The following is a 17412-nucleotide window of genomic DNA, read 5'->3' as shown; positions in this document are numbered from 1 at the left end:
AAATCTATTATTATTATTATTACATACTACTGCTATCAAATTCATTTCTTCTTCTTTACTTTGTTTTTCTTTATTAGCTGTAAATTTTAATTTATTAGTTAATATTGGTACTAATTGGAGTCTTACCCATTTAAACTATTCTTTTCGTCTTTCAAATAATCCTTTAATTTATGGAAATCTAAAATTTATCTTTAACAATTTTTCAATTTTTTTCATATTCCTTGTGCCAGTTTTTAAGAATAATTTTAGGATAATCACTAAGTAAATACTTACAGCAAAAGATATAAAAAGAATGTACAATATCTTGATAAGTTGTATGGCAATAAATTTTTCTTAATTCTGTTATAAAATCATTCTTTTTAACATATTTTGGACAATATGATTAATAATTTGTAGTTTTTTCCGTATTGTAATTTCTTTTTACATGCTTTAAATATTAAATTATAATCTTGTCTTTTTATGTTAATACCCAAATAATTTATTGAAACGTCCTTTTCTTTTTCGAGTTCAAATTTAATATGGTTATTTACTTACCTCTTTAATTTAGTATTGTACGGTATTATTTCATCATCTAGGTAGCAGGAGCAATGGATAAAACCTTTAATTTTATTTATTTCTTCTTCAATCTGTTTTGTAACTATCTCTGTGAATTTTGATCGTTCTGCTCGGATTTAGAAATTATCATAACCATCTTGAAAATACAGTAATTACTTTCTAAGACCAACTTTATTAGGTTCATTTCCCAATCTTGTTTCAGTTTTTCATAAATCTTCTTTCTCATTATTGAAGGATACGTAGAAATTATGTCTAGTGCTATGAATTCAAATTGAGGCATTATTGATATTTTACTTAATTTATTGATTAGCATTTCCATATTTTCTATACTATCAATATATTATACTAAAGAGGATCTTTAGATCAAAATGCATGTATAAGAGCAATAAAGACAATACTGTAAGTAGTGATTCTTTTAATATTTTACTTAAAAAAAAAATCATTTACTGTCAATCTAAATTAGCTTTGCCTTGGATAAAAAAATTGGAAAGAAAAAATAGAAGGCAATCGTGTTATCTTAAAGTTATATCTAGTGTAAATGATCAGACCCATTATATAAAGGAGTATAAATTAGAGAAAACAAATTTTTTCTGGCAGTTGTGCTGCTAATTAAAAGAATTTTCATATAAATGAACTCCCAGATATGTAAAGAGTGAGTTTTGGTAGAAAGTATCAAAATATAGGATTAGTGTTTTGCATCATAAATGATTGTTTAAGTAAAATTGCTTATACTAGACTAGATAGAACTTGATCTCAAATAAAAATATATATCTAAAGAATTTTGTTGTTGCATATATAACCAGTACTATATAAAAAGATTCATATATAACCTGTTGTTATTCACTATTTGACAAGAATACTTAAAGAGCTTATTGCAATGTTGTGTATAATACTGTGATATTTTCTAATTAATTACTAGTTAATGTATCTCGACGGTTCCTGCTGTGGAGCATAAAAGTCTAGTCATTTTATATTGTCTCTATACCAATATTTATTCCTCAATTAAAAGACCATTGTATACTAACTGCGAACAATGATAAAACTTTTTGTGTCCCCTTTGCTATATGGAGAAATTGATGCAATATGAAAATCAAAAAGTTTTTTGCTGGTGTCATTGCATTTTGTATAATACAATACATATAAATTTGCTTTGTTCAAGTATTTGTTTATTATTGTCTTTATCAAATCGTATAATTTCGTGTAATATGTTCATCAAATTTGTCAGAACTATTTGGTAAGCTATATTTCGTGCCATTCCTTCCTTGGAATATCATTCAAATTTACAAGTCTAACTTTTATTAACATGAAATATGATATACAAATGTATTTTATTTACAAACCGGAGAGCTGAGATTTTTGATTTTCAAAAAATTAGACAAATGAAAATTTTATTAAAACGACGTGATCGTCCCATTGGAAACGGTACATACGGTTAGCCTATACTTAATGCAAATGTCATAATCATAATGCCTGCATTTTATTTTAATTATGAATGGCAATATTGCATTTATTTAAATATACGGAAAGTATTCTAAAAATAGAATACTAATTTATAAGTGATGTTATGGTTAAGTTAAATATAAAACTTTTCTGTTTTACCAGATATTATTTATTCCGAAAGTATTATTTTCTATGATGATCTAAGATCAGTATAAATTTTAGAATTACATACTATAACAGTCATAATTAGTAAATTTTTATTTCTTGATATTATAATGTGACATAAGTAGTGTAGCTAAAAGCTAATGTAATCAAGCTATAATCCTTGAATTTTTATATGAAGTAATTGCATCTGATAATTTATTATTACATCAGTGATGTTCAAGTGTGCTTTTTACAGCATTGAAAGTCGAAGTGATGAGAATTATACCTCAATTAAAATCAAATGTATGCAATTTGCACAAATTTACATTATGCATATATTAAGTTTTATTATTGCGGATAATTTTAACATAAAAAAATATGCTGTTATGTATATATAAAAATATAAAGAATTTCAAGTACAAGAAAGCTTGTTATATTTTTATACAAAGCAGTTTTTGTATACAAAAAATATTTTATTATATTAGTAGAGAAAAACATTTAGTATTAGCTGTCGAACTAGTTAAAAATTTGCAAATGTTGTAGTTAAGTGAGCATTAAATTCAGTATTTGTGCTATAGTTATTTGTTTTTGTATATTTGAAACGTTTTGTTCTGCGCAAGTTACAAATAATGCACTGTTCTGTAATACTGAATACTTATCTTGTGATATGTCGAATGTATTGCCTGTGAAAAAACAGATGATTCTATCAGATTTTGTAATTTAAATGTGAATAAAATATTTCTGCCAAAAATTTGAGTTTACATAAATTTGACTTTTATTTAACAGATTAATCTGTAATAATAGAAGAGATTAACACTTAACCTAAAGCAACTGTATTATTATGTTTCTTGATATATAAAAATATTCTTAGGTTTCAGAAATATAATAATCAGAAAGTGTTTCACTGTTTGTTTAGCTTTAGTTAATTCTTTTTAATGTACAGTAGAATATACTGTAAAATAGTGAAAATCAGTCAGCACACAGGGAAGGATTGTTTTTTCCTTGTGGGGCAAACAGAATAAGTGTTAAATACCATTGTCAGCTATCTTTCTTTAAGTAGTACAATTTATTACCACCACCAAATCGTTGGATTTGAATGAAGAGAAAACTCCTCGCACACCTGAAATATGCCAACCGTAATCATCATTATTGCATATATTTATAAATAAACTGCAATCTTGTTGTGTTTAAATCTTTTGTAATAGTTAAATTTTTGGATAACAACAAAATTTAGAAGAATCCTAACCTAAACTCATCTATATTTAATTGTACTCACATTCAGTTATTTACAGATAAATTCCAATTTATGTCTGCCAATAAATATAGGAATTTGCAATTTACTATGCTTATCTTGGGAAGTGAATTACAAGTTATGTGGGGTTGTATGATGCAGGATGTCTTGACACTCATTTTAGCACCTGTCCCTGAATAATTTTACAAAGGATTGTAAAAAAATTTTGACAATAACTGAGGAGAAATATACACACCGTCTGATTTAAGACAATGAGGGTGATAAAATCAACAGATATCTCTGATTGGGATGGAATTTGGCATCAAATTGATTGTCAACGCAGTCTTTTCTCAGTCTGAGAAGGTTTCTAATGTCTCCTAGAAATGGGTGAGAAACCAATTGAGTCGCAAGAGAACAATAAGAATATGAGATCAATTTGGTTACTAGTTCAAAAGATTTTTGTCTATTTATGAAAGAGCTGTCAAGTACTCCTTTTCATATACAGTAGAACTCTATCCAAATTGATTCAGATAAATACATTAACATGTAAAGAATGAAATTATAGGGTAACAGCACAGTATTGTACTGTATTTATTTACTCATCAATGTGAATACTATTGATCATTTGGATCTGTCACAGTAAATAGGTGTTGATCATGCAGTCACATGATATAGGACAGGGATGGTGAACCTTTTTGAGCCTGCATGCCTTAAGTAAGTGTACTTAGCTTTAAAGATGTTTATGCATGCTAATAGTTTAAACTTTAATAACAATATTTAAATAAATTAAACAAATATGGTATAATTAGAATAAATGAAAAAATGCTGATTGAAAAAGGATGATTATGCGATAAACCAAAAGGATGATTGAAAAAGACAGATAACATAACATACATATTTTTGATTTATTATGTGCTGGATTTCTCTTTACATGCCACTTTGGGCATGCATGCCATAGGCTCACCACCTTGATAGAGGAGAACTGTAGTGTGACATCAATGGGAGAAAGAAAAGAGGGTAAATAGTATTTCAGATAACTGGTTATTCAGTTAATCAGTTTTACTGTAGTTAAGGAAGCCCCCTTGTTCAGTTCTCTCTCTGGTTTAGTGTGCATTTTTTCTTGGATAATTTGCACTATGTTTTCTGTCACCACTGACTATTGAAGAAAAAATCCTTCAATATGTATACATGTCTCCTTCTTGAGACTGTCTTTGAGTACCATGTCAAACTTTACAGTATATTGTTTTGAATATTCATAGCATTCTTCTTCCAGAGGATGACCAACTAACTATCTCTCTCTATTGGACTTTTTCGTCGGAATTTAAAACAGCATTGGTGAACTTTCGTGCAAAATTGTACTGTTTTGACAATCAGGTATTGTACCTGGTGGGAACATCATTCTTTCAATAAACAGCATTTTAACTGAGTAACAAATCATCTTTCATCCCAAACACACTCATCCATATATGTGACCTTTTTAGCTTGCACCATTTATAGTCACAGCTTCTTTTGATAAAAATTTCAAAAAACATACAAACTTATCTTTCACTTTGATTTTACTGCGATTTAGATCATGTGACCTCAGTTCCAATATTTTAGGGTCAAAACTAAGCCTAGGATATTTTATAAAGCTTTTTCAAAATCTACTTCACTTTCAAGATATGAAAGTCAAAAAAAAGTACTTTTCAGATTTCCTGCAAGAGTACTAACACTAGAATTGTCAACTTTGTCAAGTAAAGTAATTTTGTATTTTTTTTTTTTTTTTTTTTAAGCTTCTGTTAAAAAAAATAGTTGGGAAGCAAGAGTTTTTCATTGTAAATTTACATTGAATAACATTTTGGTCTTTACAAAATTAAATATAATAATTTACAAGAACTGCCCAAAATGTCCTTTGTGGATTTGGATGCATAATTTCAAGCAACAAACCAGATAATTGGACACACCGACTAACATGTATTCAGAAGAAGTTTCAACATTGAAAATGAGAAGCTTTAGTTTGTATGTGTTGTTAACACAAGCATGGAAAACAAACAGTGTAATCTTTTTGGCAAGAGGTTTAAAATTGACTTCCAATATGATGTTTTGGTGGTCCACATCTCAAACAAAGTGGATTTTGAAAAACCTTTAAAGAGGATTTTAGGCTTATTTTTGACCACAGAAATCTATCCCCCTAAAATATTGGCTCCAAATTCAGTTACACCTCACATAAATACAGATAAATATTTTCAATTTAATTTATGGAATAGATTATAAAAGAAAATTGTTTAATATTACAAGAAACTTTGAAAGAAACAATACTCACTTTGGTTAATGTTACCTTAGATAGCCAAGATGGCGGCTCGTCTCTAATTCCAGCAAGGAAACAGTGGACGCATGTTCTAACCAACCTATTCTAATAAATTACCATAATTATTAGCAGCCAAATTATTAGAATAGGTTTTTTTTTTCTTTGTGGTTTTAGGCCCTTTCCCACTCAAAAGAGAGCATAAAAAGGCCCCAGAGTGTTATGTGAGAGGTAGGTTTTGCATGAGTTAGTAGATGGTGTCCTAGGCGGCTCATTAGTGTCCCGTATAGGGCTCGTAAGAAAAACTAGTCTCTTGTGAGGGCTCATAATTTACGTGTTATATGTTATGTGTTATCTTTATTCTGCATGTATTTTGTTTGTGCTATCAACTTACCGAGATTTTTTGAAGTTAAGGAGAAAGAAAGTTTGATAGGAAAGTTGCAGCATGCAGTTTTAACCAAACCAGACCTAACCTGTATTTTGGATGACTCAAAGCAGCTGAGGAAAGGAAGCAGCAGTGAGCAGTCCAGCGATAATAGTGCCCAACAGAAATTTGGAAGAGAAATTTGATGGGGGAGAAATGCAACATCCTATGAGAGTTGTTAAAGCAGCCTTCCAGGAGGACTTTGGGGGAGCTGGCTCCCATTTGGTGTAAGAATGTAGGAAACCCGGAAAACTCCACATAGCCAGCTAGGGAAGACCAAAAAGATTATTATATGGCAGGGGAGACAAATAAAACTTGTATTAGTAATCAATGCTTCTAAAAGATATTTTAGTTTTATTAAATAAAATTAAGAGTGTATTGAAAAGATGTATTCAATCATTTGAAATACTTTATTACATTCTATAAGGGTTGATAGAAAAACATCTAAGTAGTTTGAAAATGCAAATTTAGACCTAGTAAGCTGATTACGATTAAAGTATAGAATTTGTTTATGTAATTAATTTTAAAAGTTTATGTACAGGTATACCTCACCTTACGTCTGTAATTGGTTCCAGGAGAGGCGACGTAAGTCGAAACTTGCGGTGGAAAATGCCAATAATGAGCACTTAAAGACCACTAAATAAGACAACGACACAGAAACACAGATGTTTTCATGTTTCATTCTCTAGGATTTATGATGATTATATTAACATTTACTGTAAATATACATATTTTAATATGATTTTGTGCTTTTAACGCTTTTCTAGTGATATTACGACTTCAATATTTGTGGCGGACGAATGTAAAGTCAAATAAAGTGACTTAAACTTGATATTTATTTGTCCATATACTTTTTTGACAAACGTCGAGAACGACGTAACTCGAGGTATACCTGTACTGTATTTTTTCCAATTTAAGACTCATATGACCCACTACACTTTTCGGAAAAAATTGAATGACGATTAGAAGTAAATGCAATTTAAAAACAATAGTAATATAATTAATGTATATAGTGATTTTCTGAGCTAATTTTCAAAGCGTGACAAGGCCTCAACTTTAAGAAATGTGAAGAAAGTGAAAAGTTATAAAATATATATTAAAAAATAAATTTAAAAGCAATGGGATTGGTTGCAGTATATCTAACGTGACCAGACGTCCCGTCTTGAACGGGACTGTCCCTTTTTAGAGTTACGAGTCCGGTGTCCCCGAAATAAACTCTGGGACGCAAAACTGTCCGTTTTCTGAAATCGCGCGAAAATTTGAGTAGTCGAGCCGGCCGGACGCGATCGGTGTGCGAAAGCAAACCGCGTCGTCAGTTGACGCGACGATAGCCGAGAGTGGCGAAGACGTCATCGCTCGCGCTTTGTTGACTAATTGTTTGGCAGATTTTTCGTTCGCCCAGTTCTCGATATTTGTTTTGTTGTTGTTTGATGCTCGTGTACCTAGTAAATAACTTAAACTTCTTTTGTTTTGGAATCAAAAGTTAAAATGCCGAAACGCAAGTGTACGTTCAATGTTAACTTACAAGCAAAATATCCGTTTATCAAGCAAATAAATACTCCCTCAGATGTGAGATGTGAAAAGTGTCGTACAGAATTTAGCGTTTCCCATGGTGGTGCCAGTGATATTGAACAGCATTTAAAGTCTGAAAAACATAAAAATGCCGATCGTACACAGCGCCGGATCCAATAGGTGCGAGGCCCGACTGAATTTTTTTTTGCGGGGCTCCTCAAACTTTAAATAACAAAATTAATTAACTGTTAATTTACATATTGAAATATGTTGTTTTATTTTTAATAATAATATACCTAGATATTTATTTTTGTAACATGCACTATTTTTAAATATATAAATTTTGACGTGATGCGGGGCCCCTTCAAGCGCGGGGCCCGATTGGCACCAATCGCTCCAATCGCCTAAAAATCCGGCCCTGATCGTACCGCCGCTTCGAGTTCTTCGATGTTAATCTTTTTCAAGAAATCGGACGACTGTACCAACTTTAAAGGATTTGGATATCGCCGCGGCAGAAGGCGTCTGGGCTTATCACACGATACAAGAAAACCACAGTTTTCGCTCTAATGATTGTGCGTCGAAATTAATTCAATCATGTTTTGATCCCAAATTTACATGCACGCGTACGAAATCAGAAGCTATTGTAGTAAATGTTTTGACGCCTACAGCAATGAAAGATTTAAAAGATGATCTTGATAAGTCCAATTGTATTACAATACTAAACGACGCTTCAAACCACGGTAACAAGAAAATATACCCTATTCTAGTGCGCTTTTTTCAACCTTACGTAGGTGTGCAAGTAAAAATTTTAGATCTCTAAGACCAACAGGGCCGGCATTGCCGAGCGGTAAAGGTGGCAGACTACCGCTCTGGGGGACCCGGGATCGAATCCGAACGGGTCGAAAAATCCCCAGGAATTTTTCGGGGGGTCGTCCGTTCGGATATGTCGGGCCCCGTCCCTCACCACCCGGTCGCCCCATTGTGGGCCTGGCCGAACCCATAATGGGCCTATTAAAAGAGGCCCCTTAGTGCCCACAGGGCGGAAAGAGTTAAAAAAAAAAAAAAAAAAAAAAAAAAAGATCTCTAAGACCAACCAGGTGAGACTTCTGACATCATTGTCTATTATTTAAACCAAGTGTTGACAGATAATAATTTGACAGCAAAAGTCGTGGCATTTTGCGGAGACAATGCCAACGTCAATTTCGGAGGTGCGGCTAGGCGAGGAACTAACAATGTGTTAACGAAATTGCAATCATCACTGAAAAAGCCATTGATAGGTATTGGATGTGGAGCCCATGTAATTCACAATGCAATAAAATCTGCTGCAGACAGGCTACCTTAGATTACAAAGCATTATTGTGAAGATATATTCATTTTTTTATATTTACACGATTCGAGTTGAAGCTCTAAAGGAGTTTTGCGCCGAAACTGAAACAGAATATCAACAAATGCTCGGCTATAGCAAAACTAGATGGCTTGCTCTTATGCCTGCCTTGGAAAGGGTTTTAAAAATGTATCAGCCATTAAAAAACTACTTTTTGAGTATTGAAAAATGTTCCCTGTTACTAAAAAACTTTTTTGAAGATCCCACATCCGAATTGTGGCTTTATTTTTTACACGCTCTGTCAGCAAGTTTTCATCAAGCTGTATTGAAACTGGAAGGTCAGACTGTATCGGCAATTGAAGCTGCAAGAGAAATCAATCAACTAAAAGACAATTTGACTCAGAAACAGACCAATCAGTTTCTTCCATTTATGGTCCGTCAATTAATAGTGAAATCGAAAGATAATGTTACTGACATAGATGAAGAGTTTGTGAAAAGGGCGGCTACAGAATTTTATCAAACAAGCCGTGAATATCTGGAACAGTGGACTTGCTTTCTTACCAAAGAAATGGAGATATTTTATTGGGCAGATTTAAAAAAGGTCTCCCGCATGGGAAGACGTTCAAAAATCTCTGGATGTATTAATTGAAAAGGAATATATTGACTGTAATAAAGATGCAGAAGTTTTTGACGAATTTTCGTTAATTTGTAACTACATTACATCGGAGAAAGTACAATGGAATAATCTAAATGTTTCCACGGAAACTCGTTGGGTGAAGTATTCAAACACTTTGATAAAAGACACTCACAAACTGGAAGACAAAGAGAGGTTTTATTTAACAGACTATACAGCGTGAAAGCAGTAACAAAAGAGAAAGGGTAAGAAACACGTGGCAGTGTTGCCGGTGTGTAGACTACATAGCGCACCCTGGTGGTGGAACCCGACATAACAAAAAATTAAATATTTTTCTTTAACACTCCTCCTAAATTTTTACATTTTTGTTACACTCATTACAAACAAGACACAAAGAAAAAAAACTAGGAGACAGGTCCAGAGTGCATAGGAGCGATTTCATTTAAATTTGCAGACTCCTATGCAATTTCTAAAGTACTCAAATTTAATCCGAGATAGTGGTTTTGTAAATATATCACCCAACTGTTCGTTGCTGTCTATGTGCTCTACCGTTATTTCTGTTCCTATCTTTTCCTTCACAAAATGGTATTTAACGTCAATATGTTTGGTTCGTTTAGAAGCTTTCTTATCATCTTTAGTAATCATGTGAATTGCACTGTTGTTGTCAACATACATTATTGTAGGTTCCTTACTTAGCATTTTTAGTTCTAATCCGAATTTTCTCATAAACAGCATTTCTCTAATAGCTTCACTGGCAGAAACGTACTCTGCTTCAGCAGTGGATAATGCAACAGTTCTCTGTTTTCTGGAGTGCCACGATACTGCTCCTCCTGAATACATTAGTAAGTATCCTGATGTGGAACGTCTATCCTCCAAGTTTCCAGCAAAGTCTGCATCACTATAAAGAGCTAGTTTTTCATTGCCATTGTATAAGATTCCATAATCAGTAGTTCCTCTTAAGTATCTTAAAATTCTCTTAGCTTGAATCCAGTGATGGTGTTTTGGATTTTCTACATGTCTACTTAGGTAATTTACAGCAAACGTTATATCCGGTCTACTAATAGTGGACAAATATAGGAGGCCACCTATTAGTTCTCTGTATGGCATACCTTTAGCTTCCTTTGTGTCAGCTGTTTCATCCTTTGATTGTTCAATTGGAGTAAAGGTAGGGTTTGATTCATCCATATTGAACAAACTAAGTAGTTTTTCAATGTATTGGGACTGGCAGATAAAGATAGAACCGTTGGTGTGTTGTTCTATTTCCATTCCAAGATATCTGTTGACTTTTCCCCATGTTATCTCAAATTTTCTGTTTAATTCTTCCATCAATTCTTTCATTGTTTTAAGGTTGTCACCAATCACTAATCCATCATCAACATATAGGACAACTACTACTTTAGATTTCATATTCACAAATACACATGGATCTGATTCTGTAGCTATAAACTTCTTAGATTTAAGGAATTCCGAGAATTTTTCATTCCATTTTCTGGGGGCTTGTTTCAAGCCATATAGACTTTTCTTTAGCAAGTATACTTTGTTTGCTTGACTTGACTTAATAAATCCTTCAGGCTGTGTTATGTAGATTTCCTCCTCTAGGTCACCGTGCAGAAAGGCGGTTTTCACATCAAATTGAAGTAGCTGTCGTTTTTCTTTTGCTGCAAAGGCCAATAAAAATCTGATTGAATCATATTGCGCTACAGGGGAGTAAGTTTCTGTGTAATCGATTCCTTGTTTTTGTTGAAATCCACGCACTACTAAGCGAGCTTTGTACTTCTCGACTGAGCCATCTTTCCTGTATTTAGTGCGAAATACCCATTTGGTTGTTAGAGATCTTTGACCTTCAGGGAGGTCTACTAAGATCCAAGTATTATTTTTATTTAAGGCATTTATTTCCTCTTCCATTGCCTTCTTCCACTTTGGTTGAGTTAAGGCTTCTGAAGCAGATATCTGTTCACAATCTGCAATCATTGCATGATGATCGTACCTTGATGGCAGTTTAATTTCATTCTTACTTCTTAAGTTGTACGTTTTGTTTTTTGTTTGACTTTCTCTATTTTCCTGTTCCGTTTCTTCACATGCTTCTTCTAAAGCTGATTCAGATTCTTCTTCTTCAGTATCGCTTTTAACAAAGATTGAGTTTTCTTCATTAAGATCTAGAGTTACGCTCTCTTCAGTTGGTATTTTATCTGACTGTGAATTTCCAGTTTGTTTTTCATCATTAAATTCCACATCACGAACGATCTGGACATCATCATCTTCGGGAAAGTAGATTCTGAAGCCTTTGGTGTTATATCCATAGCCCACAAACAAACCTTTTTTACTCTTAGCGTCCCACTTTAAACGCTTTTCCTTAGGTACATGGACATGTGCAGTCTCTCCAAACACACGTAATTGACTTATATCTATACTTTTGTTATACCATACTTCATATGGTGTTTTTCCTTCAACACTACTCCTTCCGGTTAGATTTATAACATGTACAGCTGTGTTTACAGCTTCTGCCCAAAGTGACTTGGATAATCCTCTTGCATGGATCATTGTTCTAGCTGCTTCAACGATTGTTCGCATTTCTCTTTCTATTCTGCCGTTTTGTTGTGGTGAGTATTTACAGGATAACTGATGAACAATTCCTTCTTCTTCTTCGGTTTCTTTGATTAAACGGTTAACTTCTTCTTTACCATTGTCTGTCCTTATTATCTTGACTTTGTAGTTTAAGTTATTTTTGATGTATTTGATGCATTTTCGGATTCTATCTTTGGCTTCATTCTTTCCTTTTAAGAAGTATACAATTCTGAAGTGACTTAGGTCATCTTTTACAAGCAGGAAATAGCGAGCTCCTCCTACAGATTCTGCCTCCATAGGTCCACATAGATCGATGTGTAATAATTCACCTGGTGCTTTTGCTCTTGAAGTACTTAACTTGAAGGGAATTCGATGTTGTTTTCCCTTCATACAGGATTCACAAAAGAAGTCAGGGTCATCTTCGTACTCTATTCCACATTTCTTTAAAATTTCTCGAACTCGTTTAATGTTTTGATGAGCTAATCGTTCATGGAATTTTCTTATGTTTTCCTTCTTCCTGTGTGTTCCAACGAAAGCTGTGTTTTTCAGGTATTTTTCAAAATGCATATAGTATAGCTTTTCTTTCTTTGTTCCGATAGCAAACACTTCATTGTCTCGAACAAGTCTACAACCTCTTTTGTTGTAAATCATACTGAAGCCTCTGTCTGATGCTGAGCTGATTGAGAATAGATTAAACTTCAGATCTGGAACGTATAGGACGTTGTTGAGACTTGATAAAATGTTTGATTTGCCATTGTTAGCTAAAAGTTCGACTTTGCCTGATCCATAAGCTTTCAGATATGATCCGTCACCAATCTTTATCAACTTTGGTTTATCAAATTCTGAATAACTAAGGAACCATTCTTTCTTTGCGCACATGTGATCGCTGGCTCCACTGTCTGCAATCCACGAGTTTTCACTTGGTGCTACCTCCGCCATATTCACACCGATGAATGCTGCTTTCCTTCTATCATTCTTTCTTGTTGTCCTCTTTTCTTTTTCTTTTTGTAGTCTAGCTGGACACTGAGCTATGAAATGACCAATTTTATCACAAAAATGGCATGGAAATCTCTTATTGCTCGACCTGGCTTTGGTATTGTAGATTTTATGAGATGGAAGTGCAACATTGTCCAGTTTTTCTTTGTTGGAGTTATTCTCTGTAAGTCTACTCTCTTCAAGAAGCAGTCTGGATGTTAGATTGTGCAAAGTACGTTCTTTTTCAACGACAGATTCCCAGGCAGTTACAAAGTGTGCATATTCAGGTGGCAGGGAAGAAATTATTTTAGTCATAAGCATGGTTTCAGAGATCTCATCATCTTGTGCCTTCAATTTTGCTACAATATTCTCTAAATCAGAGATATGCGTTCCTAGTCCTTTGGCTTGAAATTCGTAGTCAAAGAATTCCTTTTGTAAAAGATACTTTCCGATAGATGATTTGGGTTCAAATAGACTAGTCAATTTCTTCCACATTTCAGATGCTGTTTTACAACTTATTAGATGGGACAAAACTCTGTCTTCTACAAGAGATACAATAACATCTTGCACTCTTTCGTCTAGTCTCAATCTTTCTTTGTCTGTCGGTGTTTCACGCAACACGTCTATCCATCCTTTGGACCGCATGTGAACTTCTACTCTAAACTTCCATAAGTTCCAGTTTTCAGCACCGTTCAGTTTAGCAATAGTAAAATTATTACTTACAGATTCCATTTTCAGTAAGACGGCTTGATCAATAAAGTTCAGATACTTAATTCTTCGATTAAAAATGACTTGTTCTGACGTAGCCTGGGCCCATAACCTGATAAAAGACACTCCAAACTGGAAGACAAAGAGAGGTTTTATTTAACAGACTATACAGCGTGAAAGCAGTAACAAAAGAGAAAGGGTAAGAAACACGTGGCAGTGTTGCCGGTGTGTAGACTACATAGCGCACCCTGGTGGTGGAACCCGACATAACAAAAAATTAAATATTTTTCTTTAACAACCTCTTCAAGTCAACAATTCTTCAGCATGAAAACTTTTCTATTTTAATTGAATATATTTTACGTTTGCCTGCTACAAATGCTCCAGTAGAAAGAGTATTTTCTATGATGAACAAATTGTGGCCATCTGAGAAGACCCAGTTACAAATTTCAGTTCTAAAGGCGATGTTGATAATTAAGGTGAATATAAAAAAAAAAAACGTGCCAAGAGTTTCATTCTTACTTAAAATCATCACCAGCTATATTAAAGCAAATTTGTTCCTCTGATAAATATAAACATAACTAAACGTTTCGGGTATATATATTTTTTAATTCGTAACTTTTAAGCTAACTGACTTTTTCTGAATAAATAACTTTAAAAAAGTGTTTTTTTTATTGACTACCTGTTAATTAACCTAAATAAACCAATGTCCCGTTTTGAGTCAAAAAATAAATGGTCACGTTAAGTATATCTAAAAAAAAATATAAGTCTAAAAATAAAACATTTTTAGAATATTTAACAAGTATATTATACTCTATATAGTTCTAATTTGACTTTGAGAGATTTCTTACAGCAAAATGAACCAAATAACAATTAAATACTAAACATTTATTTTTACGTTTTTAATCCATATGCATTTTGCCTCGTACAGGCCTCATCAGGGTCCTATTATTGTTTTATAATTTCAGGAACATAATGTAATTCAGATTTTCATCTCACAGGAAACAAAAATAGCCACAAAATTTTCTTTCATAAGTTAACTAACTGGAGACATGTTTACCTAATAATTATAAACAGCCCAATTAAACATTATTGATGCTTTTCTATTTTTTAAGAAATTAAAAGCAGTTGGACAAGTTTGATTCACAATTTTGAATTTTTTTACCATAATTCATTGTTGTTACAATTATCATCATTAAGATAAAGTAGATATTTAATAAAACAAAAATATGTATTTTAAATAACTCAATATAAACATTACTAAAGAATAAATATATTGTAATAAGTCAAAATGGCCAGTAACTTGACATTGCACTGAAATATTATGATTAGTGTCAATTGCAAGCAAAACCTCAAGGTTAGTAAAAAATATCAATCCAGTATCTATGTTCATTATTATATTTGAAAAAGCTCTATAAAATTATGGGGGCAGGCTGAAAGGTTTTATTCTCTCTTTAAATAAAACACATAGATTAATTACTGCACCTTTATCAGTGGAATATTTGGAAGAAGCTAATTGTTTTCAATCCAGTTAATGGGTCAAACTTTTAGTATTTATTTATAAGACTACTAATTATTTTACAATATAATATCCAAATTTATTTAAATTATTTAATTAAAATTCTAATTATTAAATTTAGCAAGAGATGGCGCCTAACGCCGAACTCTAGTACCAAATTAACTTAAATTATTAATATTACTATAGCCATTTGCTAGCCCGATAATTCGGCAGTTGTTGGTCTTTATATATAACAGGTTAGTTGTTGTTTCTTTATATATATATATATATATACGCCTTGCCGGGTTTGCGATGGCCGGTTGAGTGCCTTTGGGAGGACGTTGGCAATTAATGTGTCCCCAGCCGGCATTGTAATGACCGTCAATGGTCGTACGGTAGTAGTATAAATAAGAGACTCTGGGATAAATTGTTAAACTTTTCAAGACTTTATAACTTTTATTTCAGTATCGCTCAACATTCCGGGGAAAGACGTCGACCAGGGGCTAAAAATCGCAAAAACCGTTGAATCACTCGAGCGGTTCTACGATATTTGAATCCCAAAAGCTCTCATAGACATTAAAACCACGCCCATTTTTGTTGCCCCTTCGGATATACTTCACCGCGAAATTTGAGCAAGCGTTTGTAGAATAGGACTTTGAAATAATCTTAAGAGAATCAATATTTTTATATATATATATATATATAAAATTTTAAGAGATTATATATATATATATATATATATATATGATATACAGTCAAACCTGTTTTTATGCGGGGGATAGGGACCGCATTAAAAAAAACGCATAAAAAAAATCTCACGAAACTTCACGAATGGCTGTAAATAATAGTTTTCGCAACACAATTAAAAACTATTTTTTTTATGCGGTCAACAGGGACCGCATAAAAAAAGTCTCACATAGAAAATAACTCAAAACCGTACGAAATAGAATTTATTGACAACAGATGTCAGCACTTGACTGCATCGTCTGGTCTATCGTCTGTTTTACATATTTTTGTCCAGGTGGTGTTTTGTTGACTTAAAAAGTAAATTATTTCATTTTTCGCATATTCATGCAATAATATTACTATAATAAGTGCATTTATGCTATAATAAGTTTATTTAGCTATAATAAGTCAACGTGAGACATGACGAATCGCACGAGACTAGTCGCCAACTATACCGCACAAATAAAAAATCGCACAAATTAAAAATTCGCATTAAAAAAAATCGCACATAAAAAGAGCGCATAAAAACAGGTTTGACTGTATATATGTTTTTGTTTATATATATAGACCTTAAGAGAATCAATATTTTCTTTATTTAAGAGAATTAATATTATTATATATATATATATATATATATATATAACTTTAATATTTAAGATATTTTTATATAAAAGTATTTTTTTTGTTAAGCTGGTGCCATCTGTTGGCAAAATATTAAACTTCATTTTTTTAATTATTTTTTTGGTCTTTCGAAATTACGAAGGTGATTAAAAAATTAACAAACAGCACGAACCGTCCGTCGCTAATGGATCGTGCCATTTGCTATTCGCATTTTTCACCGGATGCTCGCCCTCTGGTGTTTAAAAACAAAACTATTCTATCTGGGTCGTTTGATTAATTCTTGCGTATTATCAGCAGTAAATATGAATAACAATAGAAAAAGCAAAGCTTTCTGTTGCGTTCCAAATTGCAATTTCAAAGATTTACGGGAGCCTAATATAAGTTTTCGTCTATTCTCACACGAAAAACAGATGATTATTCGGAAATCGGTCGGTTATATTTATGAGCTTCTCCGAATTGTGAAAGAGTGAATTACACTTAAGATTGGCAGTTTCCCGATTGTCCAACTTTACACGAACAAGTTATGCTGTCAATTTTAAAAGATATTTTCTTAAAATTAAAATGCCAGTTATTTTGTGTGGGACACAGGGTCGGATTTAAGCATTTCGAAGCCTTAAGCTGAATGTAAGTCCCCTTACCAACCCTTCACAATTTTAGAAGTCAATCATAAAAAGAAAAAAATTAAATCAGACTATCTCTCTGATTCAATATGGTTATTGGAAGAAAAAGATGTGAGGTTTCACTAATCTTCTGTTTTATAACTGAATTTAATTA

Source organism: Centruroides vittatus, unplaced genomic scaffold (genome assembly GCF_030686945.1).
Source record: "Centruroides vittatus isolate TY-2023 unplaced genomic scaffold, ASM3068694v2 contig_941, whole genome shotgun sequence".
Classification (NCBI taxonomy): Eukaryota; Metazoa; Arthropoda; class Arachnida; order Scorpiones; family Buthidae; genus Centruroides; species Centruroides vittatus.
Note: the sequence above shows the minus strand (reverse complement) of the source record.